Source organism: Staurois parvus, unplaced genomic scaffold (genome assembly GCF_062004578.1).
Source record: "Staurois parvus isolate SC_StPar_1 unplaced genomic scaffold, SC_StPar_1.0 ptg000956l, whole genome shotgun sequence".
In the NCBI taxonomy this organism is placed as follows: Eukaryota; Metazoa; Chordata; class Amphibia; order Anura; family Ranidae; genus Staurois; species Staurois parvus.
The window spans coordinates 675,863-684,388 of record NW_028318752.1 but is presented as its reverse complement, the minus strand read 5'-3'; the positions used below and the strand labels follow the sequence as shown (position 1 = coordinate 684,388).

The following is an 8,526-nucleotide window of genomic DNA, read 5'->3' as shown; positions in this document are numbered from 1 at the left end:
AAGTGCCCCTTTACATCAGAGTCCCCATCAGAGCCCCCTTACAGCATGTCCCGTTACATAAGATCCTCCCTTACATCAGAGTCCCTATCAGGGTCCCCTCTTACATCAGAAGGCCAGATAAAATCTTGCAGCAGGCCGTATTTGGCCCACAAGCCACAGTTTGGAGACCCCTGGTAAAAAAGAACGGTCACTGTCAGGGGCGGACTGACAACTCATGGGGCCCCTGGGCAATAGGGGATCATGGGGCCCCACTGTCCTCGCCCACACTCAAACCACACCCAAAAAAAGCCTATGAAAGGTGCCAGGGGCATCTCATGGGGCCCCCTACTGACCCCGGGCCCTCGGGCAGTGCCTGAGTTTCCGAATGGTCAGTCCGCCCCTGGTCACTGTGCAATGCTATGAAGCCAAAGGCACATACAATGGACAACTATGGCTGCCACCCTGAACAGATATCATGACAACCGTCACACAGAGACGCAGCAACAACACAACACGCCGATTGAAGTGTTTACATGAAGACAAATAAAATGTATCACAAAAAAAAAATGGAGAAAGTCGATGGTTTCCCCTTTAAGACCCCTATAGAAATCTAAAGAAGCGTACAGAATTCTCCGACGCACATTCCCCCGCTTGGCTATGTAATTAGGAGTCCCTTTTAATTCGTTTTCTTTTTTTTTCCTGTGCGTTAACCCAAGACAATCGCGTCTGATCTCCGCGTTTCAGGCCCCGGGAACAATTAGCGCCGCCGTCCTCGCCCGAATCTGCCCGCACGTCTCCCCGCGCTCCAGCCGATGCCACCCTTCCTTTCAATCCGCCACAAAGCCTTCTGATAATTGGCCTTGATCCAAGCCGGCCCCTTCGGAGTCTAAAAAGCTGGGACAAAAGAGGCGAGGAATTTAAAAAAAATAAAATAAATAAACGCACGTACGCCGAGCGAGGGGCGGAAAGGGACCTCTCGTATTAAAAAAAAAAAAAAAAAAGGCCGACGTATCATCTGGGAACCTTTGTGCCGTCTAGAACAAAGGGCTGGAATGGCAGACGACGACCTCTCATGTCTCTGGAAAGAGCCTGGGCCAAGCTGGCGAAATTTTCTCTGCTGTGCTGCTAAAAAAAAAAAAAGAAAAAGAAACAAAAAACATAAAAAAAAAAAAAAAAAAGGGAAATAAATATAAAATTCAGACATGAAAAGAAGCCGAGCTCTCAGCCTCTCGCTTCTGATTAGCCCGCGTTTGAAAGCCACTTTTTGAGCGCGGTGCGCGGTCCGTGTGGCGGCGGGGAGCTTCGTCAGAGACAGTAACGAGGAGCTTTCAAGAGCTTTTGTTTGAAGCAGGAAGGAAGAGGTGATTCTCGGCTCTGTAATGTGCTCGAGGCCGGGGCTCGGAGGTGAGGGGTCCAGGCATGAATTTACTAAGAGGTACTACTAGGCTAGTGCCTGAGGTGGGGGGGTGGTGAGAGAGGAAGAGCCATCGACACTTAATATAGGTCAGGGGTCTTTTTGTTCAAAGCAGAATTGGAGAAGGGAGTAGTCACAAGACTCTCTGCAGCTCCAATTATAGACAGCCATCTCCCATATCACAGCCGGCATTTATTAACTGGAAGAATATGTGACTCAGTTATTTCTCATCTTTCTCTATTTTCTTTCTTTATCATCTCTTCTTCCTCACTTAATTCTTTCATCTCTCTCTTATCCCTCTCATTCCTTCTCTTTCTCCCTCATCTCTATCTTTCTCCCTCCTCCTCCTCACTCATCTCGTTTCTGCTTTTCTCTCTTTACTTCCCTCTTTCTTGCTTCTCTCTCTCTCTCTCTCTCTCTCTCTCTCTCTCTCTCTCCTTCCCTCTTTCTTGCTTCTCTCTCTCCCCTCTCTCTCCTTCCATCTTTCTTGCTTCTCTCTCTTTACACTTCCCTCTTGCTCTCTCTCTTTCTCTCTACTTGCTTCTCTTTCTCTCTACTTCCCCTCTTTCTTTCTTGCTTCTCTCTCTCTACATTTCCCTCCTTCTTGCTTCTCTCCCTCTTTACTTCCATCTTTCTTGCTTCTCTCTCTTTCTCTCTCTCCTTCCATCTTTCTTGCTTCTCTCTCCCTCCCCTCTCTCTCCTTCCATCTTTCTTGCTTCTCTCTCTTTACTTCCCCCTCTTTCTTGATTCTCTCTCTTTTCTTCCCTCTTGCTCTCTCTCTACTTGCTTCTCTTTCTCTCTACTTTCCCTCCTTCTTGCTTCTCTCTCTCTACACTTCCCTCCTTCTTGCTTCTCTCCCTCTTTACTTCCATCTTTCTTGCTTCTCTCTCTTTCTCTCTCTCCTTCCATCTTTCTTGCTTCTCTCTCCCTCCCCTCTCTCTCCTTCCATCTTTCTTGCTTCTCTCTCTTTGCTTCCCCCTCTTTCTTGATTCTCTCTCTCTCTCTTTTCTTCCCTCTTGCTCTCTCTCTACTTGCTTCTCTTTCTCTCTACTTCCCCTCTTTCTTGCTTCTCTCTCTCTACACTTCCCTCCTTCTTGCTTCTCTCTCTGTACACTTCCCTCTTTCTTGCTTCTCTCCCTCTTTACTTCCATCTTTCTTGCTTCTCTCTCTTTCTCTCTCTCTACTTCCCTCTTTCTTGCTTCTCTCTCTCTACTTCCCTTCTTTCTTTCTTTCTTTCTTTCTTTCTTTCTTTCTTTCTTTCTTTCTTTCTTTCTTTCTTTCTTTCTTTCTTTCTCTTTCTTTCTTTCTTTCTTCTCTCTATCCTTCCCTCTTTCTTGTTTCTTTCTCTCTCAATTTTCCTCTTTCTTGCTTCTCTCCCTCTCTCTTTACTTCTATCTTTCTTGCTTTTCTCTCTCTCTTTGCTTCCCTCTTTCTTGCTTCTCTCTCTCTTTACTCCCCTCTTTCTTGCTTCTCACTCTCTCTTTACTTCCCTCTTTCTTGCTTCTCTACTTCCCTCTTTTTTGCTTATCTCTCTCTACTTCCCTCTTTCTTGCTTCTCTCTCTCTCTACTTCCCTCTTTCTTGCTTCTCTCTCTCTCTCTCTCTCTCTCTTTACTTCCCTCCTTCTTGCTTCTGTCTCTTTCTCAACTGCTCACTAAGAAAGGAGAACTCCTAATGAAGAAAGCAAATCTGCCCCTGGTGAAGAAGGAAAAATTGCCCCAACAAAGAAAAGCAAAATTGGCCTCTTGACAAATAAATGTGAAATTTCTCCAAGCGATGGAGGATAAACTGCTCCTGATAAAGAGGGAGGGGCAAAACTGCTTCTGATTTAAAAAAAAGTGAATACCTGCTCCTGACGAAGAAAAGCAAATCTCCTCTCTCTACTTCCCGCTTTCTTGCTTCTCTCTCTCTACTTCCCTCTTCCTTGCGTCCCTCTCTTTACTTCCATCTTTCTAGCTTCTCTCTCTCTCTTTACTTCCCTCTTACTTGCTTCTGTCTCTCTCCCCTCTTTCTTGCTTCTCTCTCTCTGTACTTCCCTCTTTCTTGCTTCTCTCTCTCTTTACTTTCCTCTTTCTTGCTTCTCTCTTTACTTCCCTCTTTCTTGCTTCTCTCTTTACTTCCCTCTTTTTTGCTTCTCTCTCTCTACTTCCCTTTTTCTTGCTTCTCTCTCTCTTTACTTCCCTCTTTCTTGCTTCTCTCTCTATCTTTACTTCCCTCCTTCTTGCTTCTCTCTCTCTCAACTGCTCACTAAGAAAGGAGAACTCTTAATGAAGAAAGCAAATCTGCCCCTGGCAAAGAAGGGAAAATTGCCCCAACGAGGAAAAGCAAAATTGGCTTCTTGACAAATAAATGTGAAATTTTCCCAAGCGATGGAGGATAAACTGCTCCTGACAAAGAGGGAGGGGGAAAAACTGCTTCTGATTAAAAAAAAAAGTGAAAACCTCCCCTGACAAAGGAAACCTTCTCCTGACGAAGAAAAGCAAATCTGCCCCATATGATGAAGGGTAAACTGTTCCTGACAAAGGGGGGCAAAACTGCTCCTAATGAAGAAAGAAAATCTGCCCAATGAAGAAAAGAAAATTTGCCCTTGAAGAAGGGAAAACTGCCCCAATATAAAAAAAAAAGCAAATTTGCCCCTGATGAAAAAAAGCGAAACTTCCCTAAGCGATGAAGGATAAACTGCTCCTGACAAACAGCGGTGAAGAGAGAGAAGAAAAGCAAATCTGTCCTCGACGAAGAAAAGCAAATCTGCCCCTGACAAAGAAAAGCAAATCTGCCCCTGATGAAGAAAAGCAAATCTGCCCCATATGATGAAGGGTAAACTGTTCCTGACAAAGGGGGGCAAAACTGCTCCTAATGAAGAAAGAAAATCTGCCCAATGAAGAAAAGAAAATTTGCCCTTGAAGAAGGGAAAACTGCCCCAACATAGAAAAGCAAATATGCCCCTGATGAAGAAGAGAAAACTACCCCTATATAAAAAAAAAAGCAAATTTGCCCCTGATGAAAAAAAGCGAAACTGCCCCAAGCGATGAAGGATAAACTTCTCCTGACAAAGAGGGGCGAAGAAAAAGAAGAAAGGCAAAACTGGTCCTGACGAAGAAAAGTAAATCTGCCCTTGACAAAGAAAAGCAAATCTGCCCCTAACGAAGAATACCAAATCTGTCCCTGATGAAGAAAAGCAAATCTGTACTCGACGAAGAAAAGCAAATCTGCCCCTTACAAAGAAAAGCAAATCTACCCCTGATGAAGAAAAGCAAATCTGCCCCTGACAAAGAAAAGCAAATCTGCCCCTGACAAAGAAAAGCAAATCTGCCCCTGACAAAGAAAAGCAAATCTACCCCTGACGAAGAATACCAAATCTGCCCCTGACGAAGAAAAGCAAATCTGTCCTCGACAAAGAAAAGCAAATCTGCCCTAACGAAGAAAAGCAAATCTGCCCCTGATGAAGAAATGCAAATCTGCCCATGATGAAGAAAAGCAAATCTGCCCCTGACGAAGTAAGTCATCACTGTAATAAGAAATTGAGCATAGCGTCGAGGTAATTAGGAATTGCTATTATATAGGGGACACCGACAGTTCTTTCTAGGCCTGACGTCTCCAATCCCAGGAATTCTTTGTAACCAGCACCAAACACAACCGGTGAAACGTGTTGGTCGGTTGTTTCATCTCCGGTCTCCAGCTCGGCGTACAAAGTCTCCACTTTATAAAATAAAAACTTTCTGTGGAAGAGCTAAACTTCTGACAACACAAGAATCCGTACGAATGTGGAAAATAAAAAAGTAACACAATGAATAAAACATACGGATGGCTTGTCGTTCCCTTAGAGACGCCATTATCCAGAACAAGGCGGTGTCACCGAGGTCGCCCTGCCATGCCTTCGCTGCGGGTTTAATACATCTGTATATAAAGTCGATGTCAGCCAGAGCGGAATGTCATCTAGCGCTCTCTCTGCACTGCGCAAAAAGCTGCCTTCACAAAATGCTTGCTTTAACCTTTGTTGTGCTTTGCTGCTTCTCAGTGCTGCTGATCTCCTGCAGCCTCTTTGCACCCACTTCCCAACGACACATACCCCGGCTATGGCGGCACGGCATTTCTCAGGGCGGGTTTTTGGACGGTGATGGCAGTGGACCGTGTCTGTACAAAATGTGTCCAGTGACTTGTAGTCATTGGAAACCCAGGAGACAGGTGACAACGCAAGAACGTAATTTGAAGATAGGGAGGGAGAGTTGTCACCCTTTAACAGGAAGTGCCTGAACAATGTCCCCGACCAGAATTCCTGACGCTGTTCCTGTCCACCTGGGAGTTTTGGGTGTCCCGGTCCAGCTCCTGCTACATTTTCCATAAAAAAAGAATGTATGTAAAATCCATAATGGATGGTGGGAACCCCTCATAATGGGTACAGAGGGTGTACAGTCCTGGAAACTCCGCACAAGGATGGTGGGAACCCCTCATAATGGGCACAGAGGGTGTACAGACCCGGGAACTCAGCACAGGGATAGTGGGAACCCCTCATAATGGGTACAGCGGGTGTACAGACCTGGGAACTCAGCACAGGGATGGTGGGAACCCCTCATAATGGGCACAGCGGGTGCACAGACCTGGGAACTGAGCACAGGGATGGTGGGAACCCCTCATGAAGGGCACAGCGGGTGTACAGACCCGGGAACTCAGCACAGGGATGGTGGGAACCCCTCATAATGGGCACAGTGGGTGTACAGTCCTGGAAACTCAGCTCAGGGATGGTGGGAACCCGTCATAATGGGCACAGCGGGTGTACAGACCCGGGAACTCAGCACAGGGATGGTGGGATCCCCCCATAATGGGCACAGCGGGTGTACAGACTCGGGAACTCATCACAGGGATGGTGGGAACCCCTCATAATGGGCACGGCAGGCGTACAGACCCGGGAACTCAGCACAGGGACGGTGGGAACCCCTCATAATGGGCACAGCGGGTGTACAGACCCGGGAACTCAGCACAGGGACGGTGGGAACCCTTCATAATAGGCACAGCGGATGTACAGTCCTGGAAACTCAGCACAGGGATGGTGGGAACCCCTCATAATGGGCACAGCGGGTGTACAGTCCTGGGAACTCAGCTCAGGGATGGTGGGAACCCCTCATAATGGGCACAGCGGGTGTACAGACCTGGGAACTCAGCACAGGGATGGTGGGAACCCCTCATAATGGGCACAGCGGGTGTACAGACCTGGGAACTCAGCACAGAGATGGTGGGAACCCCTCATAATGGACACAAAAGGTGTTTGGGGTGGAGTGACCCCTCAAACTATAAATCGTGTTTCTCTGTCTCCATAGGTCTTCTTGTAGAAGGATTCCCCTCTCTGACGATCGCCCCGCGTCACATTCCGATCGGCTCGGCGCAGAGTTGAGTCATCTGGGTGCCGGGAAGGAATTCATTAGCAATCAGGAGCCGTGTCAGTAATTAGCCGTCGGCTGTGTTTATATGGAAATCATGAGCCAGGAGAGGGGCTTATAAATAAATAATTGGCAAACGGCTTCTCGGATTCCTCGCTAATCGGCGCTCGGATGTCGCGGAAACGGAGGCGCGCCGTCACCCGTACATGCGTGTTCATGCGCACCTCGGGGGCCGGGGCGACTCTCGGGGCCGTTTGTGCAGGGAGGACGACTTCGGATGAAACAAGCGGAGCCGGGAAGTGGCGGGCGGGGTCATTACTATCCATACTGCTTGGGAACTTAAGCAGGCCATACATGGGTCCAATTCCGAACGATTTTTCGATCGAAAATCGAAAACGTCGTTCGTTCTGTAATCCGATGGGGCCACCAATGATTTCGAAAATCGGTTGTTTTTCACAAATTTTCCCGATAGATGAAATGGGGAGGAACCGCGAAAATCGACCGGTGCCATTGCCCCGCTAACAGAGCAAAAATTGGTCGATTATTCTTAGGTCTTGAACAGAAAATCGTTCAGAAATCGACCCATGTATGGCCGGCCTAATTCAATGAGATCTCTGCTTCTGAGTTCCCAACTCCGCCTACCTGCTGCAGTCCTATAGGATCTTCCATTTAAAGTGCATGTCTCCCATTTAAAGTGCATGTCCATCTGTCAAGGCTGTGCAGGGGTTTTTTGTTTGTTTTTTAGCATATGGGAAAACTAGAACCCCCCCCCCTGTTAGTTTTTTATTTCTATCTGCGTCCCTATTGGACAGTTCCCCCCCCCCTTCCTGTCTGATGAAATCATTGGCAGCAGGGCAGGAAGGAGCGGTAAATCTCTTCTGGATAGCATGAAAAAGGAGTTCTAATCCTGCACTTTATTCAAATTTATAAAAAAATTAAAAAATTGGAGTCTCGCTCCTCCTGCTGCATCCTAAAATTTATATTTTTAAAGGTCATGTCCAGGCAATTTTTTTTTTCCAGGAAGGGATTAGAACTCTCTTAATTCAGCCTTGAGAGAAAAAAAAATGTTGAGCATTAAAAGCCTTACAGTAGTTCTAATCCTTCATTAAAAAAAAATTGCGTGGACATACCCTTTAAGAATATTATTTAGAATACAGCAGGAGGAGTGAGACTCCCGATCCTTCATTAAAAAAAAAATTGCCTGGACACACCCTTTAAGAATATTATTTAGAATACAGCAGGAGGAGTGAGACTCCCGATCCTTCATTAAAAAAAAAATTGCCTGGACATACCCTTTAAGAATATTATTTAGAATACAGCAGGAGTGAGACTCCCGATCCTTCATTAAAAAAAAAATTGCCTGGACATACCCTTTAAGAATATTATTTAGAATACAGCAGGAGGAGTGAGACTCCCGATCCTTCATTAAAAAAAAAATTGCCTGGACACACCCTTTAAGAATATTATTTAGAATACAGCAGGAGAGAGACTCCCGATCCTTCATTAAAAAAAAAATTGCCTGGACACACCCTTTAAGAATATTATTTAGAATACAGCAGGAGGAGTGAGACTCCCGATCCTTCATTAAAAAAAAAATTGCGTGGACATACCCTTTAAGAATATTATTTAGAATACAGCAGGAGGAGTGAGACTCCCGATCCTTCATTAAAAAAAAAATTGCCTGGACATACCCTTTAAGAATATTATTTAGAATACAGCAGGAGTGAGACTCCCGATCCTTCATTAAAAAAAAAAATTG

General features: G+C 45.9%; 1 pseudogene; it reads right to left on the bottom strand.

The window, feature by feature from the left end:
- Positions 1-1,976: 1,976 nt before the first annotated feature.
- On the bottom strand, positions 1,977-7,123 carry LOC149441710 (uncharacterized; annotated as a pseudogene).
- Between the last annotated feature and the right edge of the window lie 1,403 nt (positions 7,124-8,526).